The following is an 18071-nucleotide window of genomic DNA, read 5'->3' on the forward strand; positions in this document are numbered from 1 at the left end:
TCTTTCCCGAGTCCTTCTGTGGGACTGAAATGGAGTCAGGAACCTAAACTACCTCCGTGCTAGCCTGTGTAAAAGCCATTGGTGCTATGCACGTGCGAGCATGGTATTTCATGACTTTGGCACCCACACCACCTCTGCGCCTTTAAGGTGTTAGGTGCTCGAAGCTCTTCAGGGTTTTTGAGAGCATCTAGCAGATAATTTCCACTCTTTTATTTCCATGAAAGTCTAGGGTGGCTTGCTAGAACTTAGAAATTCCACTCATAATTATTACCACCAGTGCACACTGTTACACGTTTTTGTTCATTTGTTTGCTTGTTTCAAGTAAAATAAATTGTTCATTCTCTCATTAAATGTAGGCTTTGTTGAGAAATCAAATTTTAGTTCTCACGTAATACTCATTTGGCTGTGTTTATTTCCTTGATTAACTGATCTTTAAACTGAGCCTTTGGAATATATGAGAACACTTGGAAAGTCCCGCTGGACTGATCCCTTGGTTATTACCTTCATTGCCAAATACCTGTGGTAGGTACTGTTTCCTGTCACTCACCATACATTCTGAAAGGGTGACACTATTCTCTGAAGGACAATGCACGTTATACAATTCCTTTTTTTTTTTAAACATTTTATTTATTATTTATTTAACAGACAGAGATTACAAGTAGGCAGAGAGGCAGGCAGAGAGAGGAAGGGAAGCAGGCTCCCCGCTGAGCAGAGAGCCCGATGCAGGCCTCGATCCCAGGACCCCGAGACCATGACCTGAGCCGAAGGCAGCGGCTTAACCCACTGAGCCACCCAGACGCCCCAATATACAATTCCTTTAAAAAAAAAAAATTATCCATTTTTTTCTCAAAAGTAATCTTGTTGAATATGTCATCATGTCTAAAAAATATTTTATTTTATTTTCTCTAGCTCATCTCTTCACATGTCTCTCTGAATGACAAGCTCTGATATTGGCATGCATGTGTATTTGCCAAGCTTCCTAAGGTTTTGGCCCCCAAATTAGGTGACCACATCATGACCAGATGTACCCATGGGCAGGGTGCAAGGGCTCTGTGACATGTTATGATGGGTGCTTTCATGAACCATAAATTCATGCTGATGGTTTTTCTACATTCTGTAGTATGACAATTCAGACTTCTTTTCCACATGTGTTGTCCTCTGAAAAATAGACTAAAAGGTCAATAAAATATTTTATTTTTTAAAGATTTTATTTATTTGACAGACAGAAACATAGCAAGAGAGGGAACACAACCAGGGGGAATGGGAGAGGGGGAAACAGGCTTCTTACCAAGCAGGGAGTCTGACGTGGGGCTTGATCCTGGGACCTGTGATCATGACCAGAGCCAAAAGCAGATGCTTAACAACTGAACCACAAAGATGCCCCAACAAAATATTTATTTTAGGCCCCTAGGAAGAATCCATAAATTTCAACTCCCCCATTTGCTTTTCTGACATCCTGGCTCCTGAGTGGACCTAGGACATCCTTCTAGAACAAGACCCATCCCTGTGTCCACACTATTTCTGCTCAAGGCAAGACAGGACAGTCTTAGCCCCTGACTCTAGTGAGAGTCTAGTAGAGTGGTAGTGATCCTGAAATTTTGCTTCTGTCACTTGTTAGCTCTTTGAATTTGGGCAAGTTAATGCATAATCTGTAAGATAAGAACAATACCCATTTAAATGAGGACTTGGAGGCTTTGAGGACTAACTGGGATATTAAAGTTCCTGACACATATAAGCCCTCAGTAAATGTATCCTACCATCATTACTATTTTTCCTCTTCTTCCAGGTGGCCTTGTAACTGAGGTGAAGTCCATCTACTCTAAGCCTGTCCCCATTCTTGTGCAAGGAATTATGAATGACGCATGGGATCAGATTTTATGGGACCATCCTGAATGTCATCACTTCTTGGTGACTTTGAAAATTTATCTCACCTGCAACTTTGTTTCTCATGTGTGAAAAGGGGGTCATATCATCATTAGTGGTGCTGTAAAGATAATTTGAGCTAATTTATGTTAAGTGTTTAATAAGATTCTCTGGCCAATATTGGTACTCAGTAATTTTTTATGAAAACGAGTGCCAAACTGAGCACACACAGGTGAAAGTTTTGAACCAGCAGTATATTGGGTGGGTCTTCTAAGGGTGCTCCCCTTGGGGCCACATGCTGGAGATCACTCCTGCTTGCTTGCATCAGTGAGCTTACTAATTCATTCCCTAGAATTGCGTTTGCTTTTGCTTTTGCTTTGTACAGGACAAGGTTCTGAGAAACAGAGCCCTAACTTTTTCCTTTGGAGACTGGAAGCACAGAGCAGGCATCACCACCTCTGTTCTCACTGCTTTCCACAAAACATCACAATTCACACAGGGGCACTAAACGCATTAAAATGTGGAAAAGTGAAACTCTGTTAAATAAATATTCATAAAGCACAATTTGCCAAATGAATATCTGTGCTAAGTGAACATGCATAAAATAAAACCTCATTGAACAGGTACAGAATTTAACCAAGCTATAAAATTCATTAACCAGTGAGTACACTCATCCATTAACAAATTAATCAGCTTTGCCTGCTTTAAAAATGAACTCATAACCGAATAGCTTATTATACTGATCTTTCCTCATTGAAGACTATTAATATAGGAACATTGAATGTGGAGGGAAGGAAGTTATAGCTAGCATTATTTTTTCTTTTCTTTTTAATTGGTATAATGATAAGCTGAGTTTCAGTGAAGAACCTTACATCAATTGTATGGTAAAGAAAGGATACAACATATTTTAGTTTTGTTGGTTTTGTTTGATTTTCCTAAATGAACATATCTCATTTAAATGTTTTATTTATTTATTTAGAAAGAGAGAGAGGGAAACTTTGAGGAGGGGGGAGGGACAAAGGGAGAAGAAGAGAGAGACTCTCAAGCAGACGCCTGCTGACCTCAGAGCCTGTCATGGGGCTTGATCTCAAGACCCTTAGATCATTATCTAAGCCAAAACCAAGTTGGGCACTCAACTGACTGAGCCACCCAGGCACCCCTCTTATTTAATTTTCACCTATGATGGGGGTAGGAATCATTAACCATTTTAATTGTCCTAAATAATGTTACATACCATAAGTCCATCTTAGAATAGGGACTCAACCAAGGAGTCCCTTGGAAGGGACTCTGATTGGAAGTCCGAATTCCTTTTTTAACACCCTGCCAAGTAGCCATCTTAATTGGGAATAGCCCTAACTGGTAGATGTTAGACAAATTCCAAGAATAAATCCCTTCTGCAGGTGTTTGCCTAAGTTCATAGACTTGTTGCCTAAACCTGTGGTCTTAGGATACTGCTCTTAGCAAGTTTTCTGCATTCAACTCAAAGCACTGATTTGAATGTGGTTTCCTGACAGTGGACTGTCTTCAGGTTTAAATGAAGGGGAATCCAGAGGTACTCTTCCTTAACACTAGCTGGAAATCAATTGGGTTCATCTTAAAGAGAAACAATGCAAGGAATGTTAAGGTAATTGTGAGTCATAGGAATCCAGAGCCTGGTATCTATCAAGTGTTCAGTCCCCTCATCTCTCATGAATGAGGAAATTGAAACTGTCTTTTTTCTTGGTCAATTTGAGGAGCTTGGAAAAAAAGAATATTTCAGGAGTGTTTCAAGCTTAAACCCCAACTGTTACAGGATGAAGTGTGACTCCTAGAATTCATGTGTTGCAGTCCTAAAGTCCAAGACCTCAGAATGAGACCTTACTTGGAGACAGGGTTTTTACAGAGATAACCAGGTTAAGGCGAGGTCATCAGGTAACCCTAATCCAATGTCACTGGTGTCCTTATAAAAAGGAAATTTTTTGACCGAGGGATACACATATGCAAACGGCAGAGGATGTGAAGATACAAAGACAGAAAATGCCAGATGAGCCTGGTCTGGCTGCAATACCAAAATACCATGGACTGGGGTTGTGGTGCAGCCTTAAAAACCCCACTACAGCAATGTTTACATGGAAATGTTTGGATTGAGTCTTTGGCCTCCGTGTGCAAAGGTATAGAAATTAAGTTGAGTTGTAGAAAAATGAAGTTGCCTATGATCGCCCCCAAGTTTTTGGCCTATAAAAAATTTCCCCTGCTTCCTATTGTTTGGTCTCTCTTGAGGTCATTCCATGGGGTTTTGAGTATTTTCCCTGTGTACTCACAGGGAAATTCTCCACATTAATTGGGGAATTTTTGTAAATTTTGTAAATTCCCCAATTAATGTGGGAGACAATAATGTATATCATTTTGGGGTGACAAAATCAGACAAAATCAGCTGGTGTTTCAAAATTTACAAGAAAAAAAAGGATAAAAACAATTTAAAAAGTTAACATTAATGCTTTAAAACAGCATTTTTTTCCCTCCCCTAAATATGCTTCTCATAAGAAAAGCAGCCAGTTCTTCACCCATCCCTTCACTCATCCTGTCAAGCGTTCACACCTCAGCCTGAGGCACAGTAACATTATCTTGCACATGGGGCCCATGAGTGCCTCTCTGGTGTGTCCCGACCAACATCTGTACGCCTTACTATGTGTTATGGGTTGAATTGTGGCCCCTCAAATCCTGATGTTGAAGTCTTCACCCCCAGTTCCTCAGAATGGGACCTTATTTAGAGATAGAATCTTTAAAGAGGATATGAAATTAAAATGAGATCATTGGGGGAGCCTCATTCAGTAAGACCGGTTAATTCCTCATTAAGAGGGAACATTTGGAGTTAGAAAAGCCTGTGGGCAAGACCACGTGAGGAGACATAGGTAGGAGATGGCCATCCACAAGCCAGGGAGAGAGGCTGGAACACATCCTTCCCTCACAGCCTTAGATGGAACCAACACTTTCAAACCTTAATTTTGGAGTCTAGGTGCCAGAACCTGAGACAAATCATTATTATTTTTTAAAGATTTTATTTATTTATTTGACAGAGTTCGCAAGTAGGCAGAGAGGCAGGCCAGGGGGTGGGGGGCGGGGGAAGCAGGCTCCCCACTGAGCAGAAATCAAGGATCGATCCCAGGATCCTGGGACCACGATCTGAGCTGAAGGCAGAGGCTTTAACCCACTGAGACACCCAGGCGCCCCTGAAACAATGATTTCTATTGTTTAAGCCAATCAGATTGTGGTAATTTGTTACAATGGCCCTAGCAAACTGGCACAGTGGAGCTCAAAGATCTTGTCCAGCTCTGTCCTTACCTGCCCTTTTCTAGTCTCCTCTTCTCTACCTCCAAAGCACCATCTCTACCCCCTGTCAACATTGTCCTCTACCTCTGACTGCCAGACACTCCCAGCACAGTTTTTGCCCAGGAGCAAGTTTTTAATAAATACTTATAAACAGACACTTCTCCAATGAAGACATACAAATGGCTATCAGACACATGAAAAAATGTTCATCATCACTAGCCATCAGGGAGACTCAAATTAAAACCACATTGAGATATTACCTTACACCAGTTAGAATGGCCAAAATTAGCAAGACAGGAAACAACATGTGTTGGAGAGGATGTGGAGAAAGGGGAACCCTCTTCCACTGTTGGTGGGAATGCAAGATGGTGCAGCCTCTTTGGAGAACAGTGTGGAGATTCCTCAAAAAATTAAAAATAGAACTTCTCTATGACCCTGCCATTGCACTCCTGGGTATTTACCCCAAATATACAGATGTAGTGAAAAGAAGGGCCATCTGTACCCCAATGTTTATAGCAGCAATGGCCATGGTTGCCAAACTGTGGAAAGAACCAAGATGCCCTTCAAACGGACGAATGGATAAGGAAGATGTGGCCCATATACACCATGGGGTATTATGCCTCCATCAGAAAGGACAAATACCCAACTTTTGTAGCAACATGGATGGGACTGGAAGAGATTATGCTGAGTGAAATAAGTCAAGCAGAAAGAGTCAATTATCATATGGTTTCACTTATTTGTGGAGCATAACAGATAGCATGGAGGTCATAAGGAGATAGAGAGGAGAAGGGAGTTGAGTGAAATTAGAAGGGGAGGAGAATCATGAGAGATTATGGACTCTGAAAAACGGTCTGGGGGTTTTGAAGGGGCGGGGGGTGGGTGGTCGGGGTACCAGGTGGTTGTTATAGAGAGCACGGACTGCATGGAGCACTGGGTGTGGTGCAAAAATAATGAATACTGTTATGCTGAAAATAAATAAAAAATTTATTTTTTTTAAAAAACCATAAATTTAAAAAAATACTTATGGAACAGATTTCACTTGTAAGGAGCACAGATTGGAGCAAGGAATCTTAAGAAACTTCAGGAAAGTTCTCCTGGTCCTGCTTAGGTCACATTTCAGAATGAAGTGTGGCACAGAATAAGGTGATTCTGCATCCTAAAAACAGCTTCAAGAAACAGCTCTAGAAAAAGGGATTAACATGGTCTTTGCTGTTTTGGTTTATGTTTGCTGTTGGTTCCTGATAACTCTTCAAATGGGAAATATCTGTAAAAGATGATTACAGGGATTAGTCTGTATTTCCAAATACCATGATGGACTGAAGTCAATGTCCTCTCTAACATCTTGGAGAGCTCAGGGCCTGAGAATTTCCTAGGAATCGTGTGTAAGTCACCATAACTCGCATTCTCTTCCCCTGCTTGCCAGATGGATATGCCTGAGTCAGACTGTCGATAGAGAATGTTTGTGCCATGCTCACCTCCCTGAGTCTCAGGAAATTACATTGTTTAAAGTGACTACATTTTTTTTTTGGAATTGGTAAAACTTGGCTCATTTTTGCTCTTACATTTAGAATGATAATATTCTTAATGGGTTCTTCTGCAGCAATAAAACACATTTTCCCATGTTTGAAGGTAGGATCATTCTTTTCTGAAAAATTATTTTCATACTCGTATCATCATATGTACTGTTAGCACTGTACTGAAATACAGTCGCACCCTATGTGTATACATAAGTAAATGGGACCTTCCCTTTGATTATTCCGGGCTATTATTATGATTTTTTAAATATTTTTAAAAAGTTATTTATTTGACAGGGAGAGAGAGGGGGCGAGAGCGCAGAAGCAGGGAGAGTGACAGGCAGAGGAAGAGGGAAAAGCAGCCAACTTGGGGCACGATCCCAGGACCTTAGGATTAGGACCCAAGCTAAAGGCTTAATTGACTGAGCCCCCGAGGCACCCCTGGACTACTATTCTTTGGAAACTCTGGTATCTTCACAGATGTAGCTCCTATTAAAAGAGAGATCATGCATGTTGGAATAAACATTTGGAGTCAGAGGAGTTTTCTTAGATAGGAATGTTCTATCAGAACCGTAAATCATGAGGCACCTGGGTGGCTTAGTGGGTTAAAGCCTCTGCCTTCAGCTCAGTTCATGATCGCAGGGTCCTGGGATCGAGCCCCGCATCAGGCTCTCTCCTCAGCAGGGAGCGTGCTCCCCACCCCCCACCCTCTACCTGCCTCTCTGCCTACTTGTGAACTCTGTCTATCAAATAAATAAACAAAATCTTAAAAAAAAAAAACCATAAATCATAAACACAGGGCTGGCATGTGTCCTTGATTCTCAGCCTGCTTGTAGGTGGGTGCTGACCACAGTGCTTCCAAGATAGATCTGGGATTGAATCCCACTGCTTTGGTTTTCTAGGACTGCCATGACAAAGTACTACAAACCAAGGGGCTTGAACAACAGAAATTTATTGTCTCGCTGCTCTGGGATGCCAGAAGTCCAAGATCAAGTTGTCAGCAGGATTGCTTCCTTCCGACTACTGTGAGAAAGAATCTGTTTCACACCCTACTCCTGGTTTCTGGTGCTTTACTGGCAATCTTTGGAGTTCCTCAGCTTATAGAAATATCACCCTGATCTCTGGTTCATCTTAACAGGGTGTTCTCCCCATGTGCCTACCTGCCTCCAAACTTCCTCGTCTTCTAAGGACACCAGTCATTACTGGCTTATAGCTCAGCCTAATGACCTCATTGAACCTAATTAGCTCTGTAAAGACCTGTCTCCAAATTCAGTCACATGTGAGATACTGGGCATTAGGACTTAAGCACAGGGATTTTCAAGGAAGGAACACAATTCAGCTTTTAACATCTGACATTACAGTGACTCGCTCTGTTGCTGAGAGTCACTCAAGCTTTCCTGAGTCTTGGTTGCCTCACTGATGAGAGGAAGCAAATTCTACAACACCTCCCAGTGGGATGTGAGAATTTTGAATGAAAGCAGGGCAAAGTGTTTGGTGAGGGTCTCCGTGCTACTTGTGACTCAGGTGATGCCACCATGTCTCAGTAGAGCAAGCATGTTAGAGCACGGGGAGTTGCCAGGGAAGCCATATTTTAAATCCTCCTGAGGGAAGTGACTTTTGATAGGCACCTACTATGTGCCAGGATGGCGCTCGTTGAATTTGTGAGGAATTCAGGTTTATCCTGCTCTGCCTAAAAGGGGCTGAGTTGACTGCATTGTAAGCATTTACCTGCTCACACTGGACATACTCCTTTCCCTGACTGAAATAGGAGGAGGAGAAAAATGCGTTGTGGTGTCATAGCGACAGTCACCATCCCAGCCTAGGGGACCAACTTAGGAAGGGAAGAAGCTGAAGCAGCAGCTAGAGGAGCCTGTCTCTGCAAGCATGCTGGGCTCCCGAAGTCTGTACTTGCTCCCTGGGGCACCTGAGGGTCTGTAGGTTTGAGGTGTGCTGGAAGGTATCTCTCTGGCAGGGCAGGGTTAACTTGGGAAGACAGCAAGGACCGGTGCCATGAGTGTGGTGTGGTGTGCTGTGGGTGCTGGGGACAAGGGTTCCCTCGTTCCTGATGTCACCAGCTCACTTATAAGCATCTTATGAGGAAGGCTGCTCAGAAAGTTCCCAGAAATCATAGTGAGATGAAGGGTGCCCTCTGCAAGGGACCGGGGTAGGGGATTCTGCTGGAAAGTGGGGTCAATAAGGCTAATGGGATTCCATTCGCATCCAAAGCTGAGAAAACTGGAGAGGTTTCTCACTTAATTTTAATATCACAAAGTCCTGTGAGGCAACTATTAATTCCCATTTTAAAAATGAGGGGATTGAGGTATCTTCATACAGGCTATGTGTCTATCCAAGGATTTCTCGGATGATTGCTGTATCACCTGCATAATCTGGGCCCCATGTACCCATCACATGTATTTGTTTCTACTCAGAATTTTCTTTCAGCCAGTTTTATTATACTTAGAGTCTTTTTTTTTTATTGTGTGCACTTAGCCACTGTACAGAGCAACACTAGTTTTTGATATAGTGTTCAATGATTCATTAATAGTGTATAATGCTCATCACAACAGGTGCCTTCCTTAATACCCTGTTACCCCATCCCCTCCCAGAAGGTATCTGATGCATGAACAGGGACATGAACCCTGGACCCTCAGATGGAAAGTCTACCGACAGACCTATCCAGGCTCTTGCACTTAAGAGTTGTCTTGAGGAAACAATACACATGCAATCAAGGGCCCACTATGATATATACAGCTTTAAAAAGACCCATCAAAACAAGCATACAATATTAAAGATTAAAATTGTTGCCCATCAATTCCACTCCTAGGTATACACCTAAGAAAATGAAAATAAATATCTACATGGAAATGTGTGTATGAGTGTTCAGGGCAGCATTATTTATAATAGCCCCAAAATGGAAACAACTCAAATGACCATCAATTCATAAGTGAATCCACCAAAGGTGACATATGTATGAGAGGAAATGTTTATTAATCCACGAAATGAGATCTGCAGGGGACCTAGGTGGCTCTGTCACTTAAGTGTCCGACTCTCAGTTTCAGTTCAGGTCATGCTCTCAGGGCTGTGCTCAGCACAGCATCTGCTTAAGATCCCCCCCCTTACCCTTTGCAACTCCCTCCACTTTCTGTCTCTAAAATAGAATAAATAAATAAATGAAATCATAAAAAGAAGAAAAGAAAAGAAAAGAAATCAACAGCACAGCTCTACAATATGGGTGGTTCTTAAAACACTATGCTAAGTAACAGGCCACATGTTGCATGATTCCTTTTTTTTTTAAATTTTTAATTAATTTTTTATTTTTTATAAACATATATTTTTATCCCCAGGGGTACAGGTCTGTGAATCACCAGGTTTACACACTTCACAGCACTCACCAAAGCACATACCCTCCCCAATGTCCATAATCCCACCCCCTTCTCCCAAACCCCCTCCCCCCAGCAACCCTCAGTTTGTTTTGTGAGATTAAGAGTCACTTATGGTTTGTCTCCCTCCCACTCCCATCTTGTTTCATTTATTCTTCTCCTACCCACTTAAGCCCCCATGTTGCATCACCACTTCCATTTATCACGGAGAACATAGGATAGTTGTCTTTCTCTGCTTGACTTATTTCACTAAGCATGATACGCTCTAGTTCCATCCATGTTGTTGCAAATGGCAAGATTTCATTTATTTTGATGGCTGCATAGTATTCCATTGTGTATATATACCACATCTTCTTGATCCATTCATCTGTTGATGGACATCTAGGTTCTTTTCATAGTTTGACTATTGTGGACATTGCTGCTATAAACATTCGGGTGCACGTGCCCCTTTGGATCACTACGTTTGTATCTTTAGGGTAAATACCCAATAGTGCAATTGCTGGGTCATAGGGCAGTTCTATTTTCAACATTTTGAGGAACCTCCATGCTGTTTTCCAGAGTGGCTGCACCAGCTTGCATTCCCACCAACAGGGTAGGAGGGTTCCCCTTTCTTCGCATCCTCGCCAGCATCTGTCGTTTCGTGACTTGATGATTTTAGCCATTCTGACTGGTGTGAGGTGATATCTCATTGTGGTTTTGATTTGTATTTCCCTGATGCCGAGTGATATGGAGCACTTTTTCATGTGTCTATTGGCCATCTGGCTGTCTTCTTTGCAGAAATGTCTGTTCATGTCCTCTGCCCATTTCTTGATTGGATTATTTGTTCTTTGGGTGTTGAGTTTGCTAAGTTCTTTATAGATTATGAACACTAGTCCTTTATCTGATATGTCGTTTGCAAATATCTTCTCCCATTCTGTCAGTTGTCTTTTGATTTTGTTAACTGTTTCCTTTGCTGTGCAAAAGCTTTTGATCTTGATGAAATCCCAATAGTGCATTTTTGCCCTTGCTTCCCTTGCCTTTGGCGTTGTTCCTAGGAAGATGTTGCTGTGGCAGAGGTCAAAGAGGTTGCTGCCTGTGTTCTCCTCAAGAATTTTGAAGGATTCTCTTTGCACATTGAGGTCCTTCATCCATTTTGAGTCTATTTTTGTGTGTGGTGTAAGGAAATGGTCCAATTTCCTTTTTCTGCATGTGGCTGTCCAATTTTCCCAGCACCATTTATTGAAGAGGCTGTCTTTTTTCCATTGGACATTCTTTCCTGCTTTGTTGAAGATTAGTTGACCATAGAGTTGAGGGTCTATTTCTGGGCTCTCTATTCTGTTCCATTGATCTATGTGTCTGTTTTTGTGCCAGTACCATGCTGTCTTGATGATGACAGCTTTGTAATAGAGCTTGAAGTCCGGAATTGTGATGCCACCAACGTTGGCTTTCTTTTTCAATATCCCTTTGGCTATTCGAGGTCTTTTCTGGTTCCATATAAATTTTAGCATTATTTGTTCCATTTCTTTGAAAAAGATGGATGGTACTTTGATAGGAATTGCATTAAATGTGTAAATTGCTTTAGGTACCATAGACATTTTCACAATATTTATTCTTCCAATCCAGGAGCATGCAACATTTTTCCATTTCTTTGTGTCTTCCTCAATTTCTTTCATGAGTACTTTATAGTTTTCTGAGTATAGATTCTGTGTCTCTTTGGTTAGGTTTATTCCTAGGTATCTTATGGTTTTGGATGCAATTGTAAATGGGATTGACACCTTAATTTCTCTTTCTTCTGTCTTGCTGTTGGTGTAGAGAAATGCAACAGATTTCTGTGCATTGATTTTATATCCTGACACTTTACTGAATTCCTGTATAAGTTCTAGCAGTTTTGGAGTGGAGTCTTTTGGGTTTTCCACATATAGTATCATATCATCTGCGAAGAGTGATAATTTGACTTCTTCTTTGCCGATTTGGTTGCCTTTAATTTCCTTTTGTTGTCTGATTGCTGAGGATAGGACCTCTAGTACTATGTTGAATAGCAGTGGTGATAATGGACATCCCTGCCGTGTTCTTGACCTTAGCGGAAAAGCTTTCAGTTTTTCTCCATTGAGAATGATATTTGCGGTGGGTTTTTCATAGATGGCTTTGATTATATTGAGGTATGTGCCTTCTATCCCTACACTTTGAAGAGTTTTGATCAGGAAGGGATGCTGTACTTTGTCAAATGCTTTTTCAGCATCTATTGAGAGTATCATATGGTTCTTGTTCTTTCTTTCATTGATGTGTTGTATCACATTGACTGATTTGCGGATGTTGAACCAACCTTGCAGCCCTGGAATAAATCCCACTTGGTCGTGGTGAATAATCTTTTTAATGTACTGTTGGATCCTATTGGCTAGTATTTTGTTGAGTATTTTCGCATCTGTGTTCATCAAGGATATTGGTCTATAGCTCTCTTTTTTGGTGGGATCCTTGTCTGGTTTTGGGATCAAGGTGATGCTGGCCTCATAAAATGAGTTTGGAAGTTTTCCTTCCATTTCTATTTTTTGGAACAGTTTCAGGAGAATAGGAATAAGTTCTTCTTTAAATATTTGGTAGAATTCCCCGAGGAAGCCGTCTGGCCCTGGGCTTTTCTTTGTTTGGAGATTTTTAATGACTGTTTCAATCTCCTTACTGGTTATGGGTCTGTTCAGGCTTTCTACTTCTTCCTGGTTCAGTTGTGGTAGATTATATGTTTCTAGGAATGCATCCATTTCTTCCAGATTGTCAAATTTATTGGCGTAGAGTTGCTCATAGTATGTTCTTATAATAGTTTGCATTTCTTTGGTGTTAGTTGTGATCCCTCCTCTTTCATTCATGATTTTATTTATTTGGGTGCTTTTTCTTTTCTTTTTGATAAGTCGGGCCAGGGTTTTATCAATTTTATTAATTCTTTCAAAGAACCAGCTTCTAGTTTCGTTGATTTGTTCTATTGTCTTTTTAGTTTCTATTTGATTGATTTCTGCTCTGATCTTTATGATTTCTCTTCTCCTGCTGGGCTTAGGGTTTCTTTCTTGTTCTTTCTCCAGCTCCTTTAGCTGTAGGGTTAGGTTGTGTACCTGAGACCTTTCTTGTTTCTTGAGAAAGGCTTGTACTGCTATATATTTTCCTCTCAGGACTGCCTTTGTTGTGTCCCACAGATTTTGAACCGTTGTATTTTCATTATCATTTGTTTCCATGATTTTTTTCAATTCTTCTTTAATTCCTGGTTGACCCATTCATTCTTTGGAAGGATGCTGTTTAGTCTCCATGTATTTGTGTTCTTTCCAAACTTCCTTTTGTGGTTGAGTTCTAGCTTTAGAGCATTGTGGTCTGAAAATATGCAGGGAATGATCCCAATCTTTTGATAACAGTTGAGTCCTGATTTAGGACCGAGGATGTGATCTATTCTGGAGAATGTTCCATGTGCACTAGAGAAGAATGTGTATTCTGTTGCTTTGAGATGAAATATTCTGAATATATCTGTGATGTCCATCTGGTCCAGTGTGTCGTTTAAGGCCTTTATTTCCTTGCTGATCTTTTGCTTGGATGATCTGTCCATTTCATTGAGGGGAGTGTTAAAGTCCCCTACTATTATTGTCTTATTGTTGATGTGTTTCTTTGATTTTGTTATTAATTGGTTTATATAGTTGGCTGCTCCCACGTTGGGGGCATAGCTATTTAAAATTGTTAAATCTTCTTGTTGGACAGACCCTTTGAGTATGATATAGTGTCCTTCCTCATCTCTTATTATAGTCTTTGGCTTAAAATCTAATTGATCTGATATAAGGATTGCCACTCCTGCTTTCTTCTGATGTCCATTAGCATGGTAAATTCTTTTCCACCCCCTCACTTTAACTCTGGAGGTGTCTTCGGGCTTAAAATGAGTTTCTTGGAGGCAACATATAGATGGGTTTTGTTTTTTTATCCATTCTGATACCCTCTGTCTTTTGACAGGGGCATTTAGCCCATCAACATTCAGGGTAACTATTGAGAGATATGAATTTAGTGCCATTGTATTGCCTGTAAGGTGACTGTTACTGTATATGGTCTCTGTTCCTTTCTGATCTACCACTTGTAGGCTCTCTCTTTGCTTAGAGGACCCCTTTCAATATTTTCTGTAGAGCTGGTTTGATGTTTGCAAATTCTTTCAGTTTTTGTTTGTCCTGGAAGCTTTTAATCTCTCCTTCTATTTTCAATGATAGCTTAGCTGGATATAGTATTCTTGGCTGCATGTTTTTCTCGTTTAGTGCTCTGAAAATATCATGCCAGCTCTTTCTGGCCTGCCAGGTCTCTGTGGATAAGTCAGCTGCCAATCTAATATTTTTACCATTGTATGTTACAGACTTCTTTTCCCGGGCTGCTTTCAGGATTTTCTCTTTGTCACTGAGACTTGTAAATTTTACTATTAGATGACAGAGTGTGGGCCTATTCTTATTGATTTTGAGGGGCATTCTCGGAACCTCCTGAATTTTGATGCTCGTTCCCTTTGCCATATTGGGGAAATCTCCCCAATAATTCTCTCCAGTATACCTTCTGTTCCCCTCTCTCTTTCTTCTTCTTCTGGAATCCCAATTATTCTAATGTTGTTTCGTCTTATGGTGTCACTTATCTCTCGAATTCTCCCCTCGTGGTCCAGTAGCTGTTTGTCCCTCTTTTGCTCAGCTTCTTTATTCTCTGTCATTTGGTCTTCTATATCACTAATTCTTTCTTCTGCCTCATTTATCCTAGCAGTGAGAGCCTCCATTTTTGATTGCACCTCATTAATAGCTTTTTTGATTTCAACTTGGTTAGATTTTAGTTCTTTTATTTCTCCAGAAAGGGCTTTTATATCTCTCGAGAGGGTTTCTCTAATACCTTCCATGCCTTTTTCGAGCCCGGCTAGAACCTTGAGAATTGTCATTCTGAACTCTAGATCTGACATATTACCAATGTCTGTTTTGATTAGGTCCCTAGCCTTCGGTACTGCCTCTTGTTCTTTTTTTGTGTTGAATTTTTCGTCTTGTCATTTTGTCCAGATAAGAGTATATGAAGGGGCAAGTAAAATACTAAAAGGGTGCCAACAGCCCCAGGAAAATATACTTTAACCAAATTAGAAGAGATCCAAAATCGTGAGGGGGGAGAAAGATGATAAAAAGAGGTTCAAAATGGAAGAAAGAAAAAAAAAAAAGAAAAAAGAAAAAAAAAGAAAAGAAAAGAATTAAAAAAAGGTAAACACCTAAGAAAAATGTAAAAAAGAAAAAATATATATATATTAGATAAACTAGTAAAAAATCGTTAAAAAAGAAAAAGGTAACAGTTAAAAAAAAAAATTTACCCGAATGCGAGAAAAAAAAAAAACAAAAACTGAAAAAGAAAAAAATTAAATTAACTGCAAGACTAAAAAAAATCACAGGAAAAAGCCATGAGTTCCGTGCTTGGCTTTCTCATCCTCTGGAATTCTGCTGCTCTCCTTGGTATTGAAACTGCACTCCTTGGTAGGTGAACTTGGTCTTGGCTGGATTTCTTGTTGATCATCTGGGGGAGGGGCCTATTGTAGTGATTCTCAAGTGTCTTTGCCCCAGGCGGAATTGCACCGCCGGTGCCGGGGTGAGTAATCCGCTCGGGTTTGCTTTCAGGAGCTTTTGTTCCCTGAGCGCTTTCTGTAGAGTTCCGGAGGACGGGAATACAAATGGCGGCCTCCTGGTCTCCGGCCCGGAGGAGCCGAGAGCTCAGGGCCCCACTCCTCAGTGCGCCCTCAGAGAACAGCGCCCAGTTACTCCCGTCTGCCTGACCTCCGGTCGCGCTCCAAGCTCACTGAGCCTGCGACCGGTTCAAGGTAACCCCGAGCTGTGAGCTTTCTGTCAGCTCTATCTCTGTAGCCGGCTTTCCCGTTCCAATACCCGCAAGCTCTGCGACACTCAGACACCCCCGATCCTTCTGTGACCCTGTGGGACCTGAGGCCACGCTGACCCTGCGTGGGCTTTGCTCCGGTTTAGCCTCTGGCGCGATGTCCCTCAGCGGAACAGACTTTTAAAAGTCCTGATTTTGTGCGCGGTTGCTCCGCCCCTTCCGGGAGCCGGCCCCTCCCCCTGAGGTCTATCTTCCCATCGCTTTGGATTCACTTCTCCGCCGGTCCTACCTTTCAGAAAGTGGTTGTTTTCTGTTTCCAGAATTGCTGTTCTTCTTCTCTTCGATCTGCTGATGGATTTTCAGGTGTTTGCAATCTTTAGATAAGCTATCTAGCTGATCTTCGGCTAGCTGAAGCAGTCTCAGCCTGCTACTTCTTTGCCATCTTGACTCCTCCCTCCTTTTTTTTTTTTTAAGATTTTTTTAATTAATTAATTTATTTTCAGAAAAACAGTATTAATTATTTTTTCATCACACCCAGTGCTCCATGCAATCTGTGCCCTCTATAATACCCACCACCTGGTACATCAACCTCCCACCCCCCCCCCGCCACTTCAAACCCTTCAGATTGTTTTTCAGAGTCCATAGTCTCTCATGATTCACCTCCCCTTCCAATTTACCCCAACTCCCTTCTCCTCTCTAATACCCCTTGTCCTCCATGATATTTGTTATGCTCCACAAATAAGTGTAACCATATGATAATTGACTCTCTCTGCTTGACTTATTTCACTCAGCATAATCTCTTCCAGTCCCATCCAAGTTGGGTATTTGTCCTTTCTGATGGAGGCACAATACCCCAGGGTGTATATGGGCCTCATCTTCCTTATCCATTCGTCTGTTGAAGGACATCTTGGTTCTTTCCACAGTTTGGCAACCGTGGCCATTGCTGCTACAAACATTGGGGTACAGATGGCCCTTCTTTTTACGACATCTGTATCTTTGGGGTAAATACCCAGGAGTGCAATGGCAGGGTCATAGAGAAGTTCTATTTTTAATTTTTTGAGGAATCTCCACACTGTTCTCCAAAGAGGCTGCACCAACTTGCATTCCCACCAACATTGGAAGAGGGTTCCCCTTTCTCCACATCCTCTCCAACACATGTTGTTTCCTGTCTTGCTAATTTTGGCCATTCTAACTGGTGTAAGGTGATAGGTTTTAATTTGAATCTCCCTGAGGGCTAGTGATGATGAACTTTTTTTCATGTGTCGGATAGCCATTTGTATGTCATGATTCCTTTTATACGAATTATCCAGAATTGGCAAATCCATGGAGACAGAAAGCTGATGAAACTTTACCAGAGGATAAGAGGAGCAAGGAATGATTTAATGCGTTCGGGGTATTTTAATGAGATTATGAAAAATTTGTGAAACTAGAGAGAGATGGTGGGTACACAAAATTATGGATATACTATGCCGAATGATTCACGTAATGTGGTTAACCAGGTGTTGTGTGAATTTTGGTTCAGTTAAAAAATCATCATCGATATGTCATAAAATTACCATGAGTATCAAACATGTACTTTGGGAAACACAGGCCACAGATCCCTTGCCCTCAAAGCAGAGTGACTGATTCAGAGCTTTTAGTTTTGCCTCCAAAGCTCCACCTGACTTTGCTTGATGTTACAATAAGGTTGGAAATGGAACCCCCAGTTTTTGCTTCTGCAGAACATTCTCAGACAGTGAGCTCTGCAGTTGCACAGGAGGGGAGACGGCAAGTGCAAGAGGAGACCAAAGAAAGAATTAGGGCCAAACTGGGGAACCTTGCTCCCAACCAGAGCCACCTGCACCACCCCCTCAGTGATTGTCTCTTCTGCTAACCCCATCATTGTCAGGCAGATTGGAGGCAAAAAGGAAAGCTTGTGGACCTGTCCCACCTGGCTCATCAGGAAACCATACCCATGCAGTCACTCCTGGCACACACTGACAAACTTTGTCATTCCAAGGACTGTTGGCTGCTTTTTAGTAAAACCTTTACTAAGGGTTTTCCAGCCCCTCAGGCTCTATTTCTTCCTGCCTCCCCCGTTCCTCAGTCTGTAGGTCCCTGGAGTCTATCCCCAGTCCTGCAGATGGTGTCTGCATTTCCCTGTGGGAAGACCCCTACAGCAGTTTCTGACTTTATC

This window comes from Mustela nivalis, assembly GCF_964662115.1.
Source record: "Mustela nivalis genome assembly, chromosome: 4".
Classification (NCBI taxonomy): domain Eukaryota; kingdom Metazoa; phylum Chordata; class Mammalia; order Carnivora; family Mustelidae; genus Mustela; species Mustela nivalis.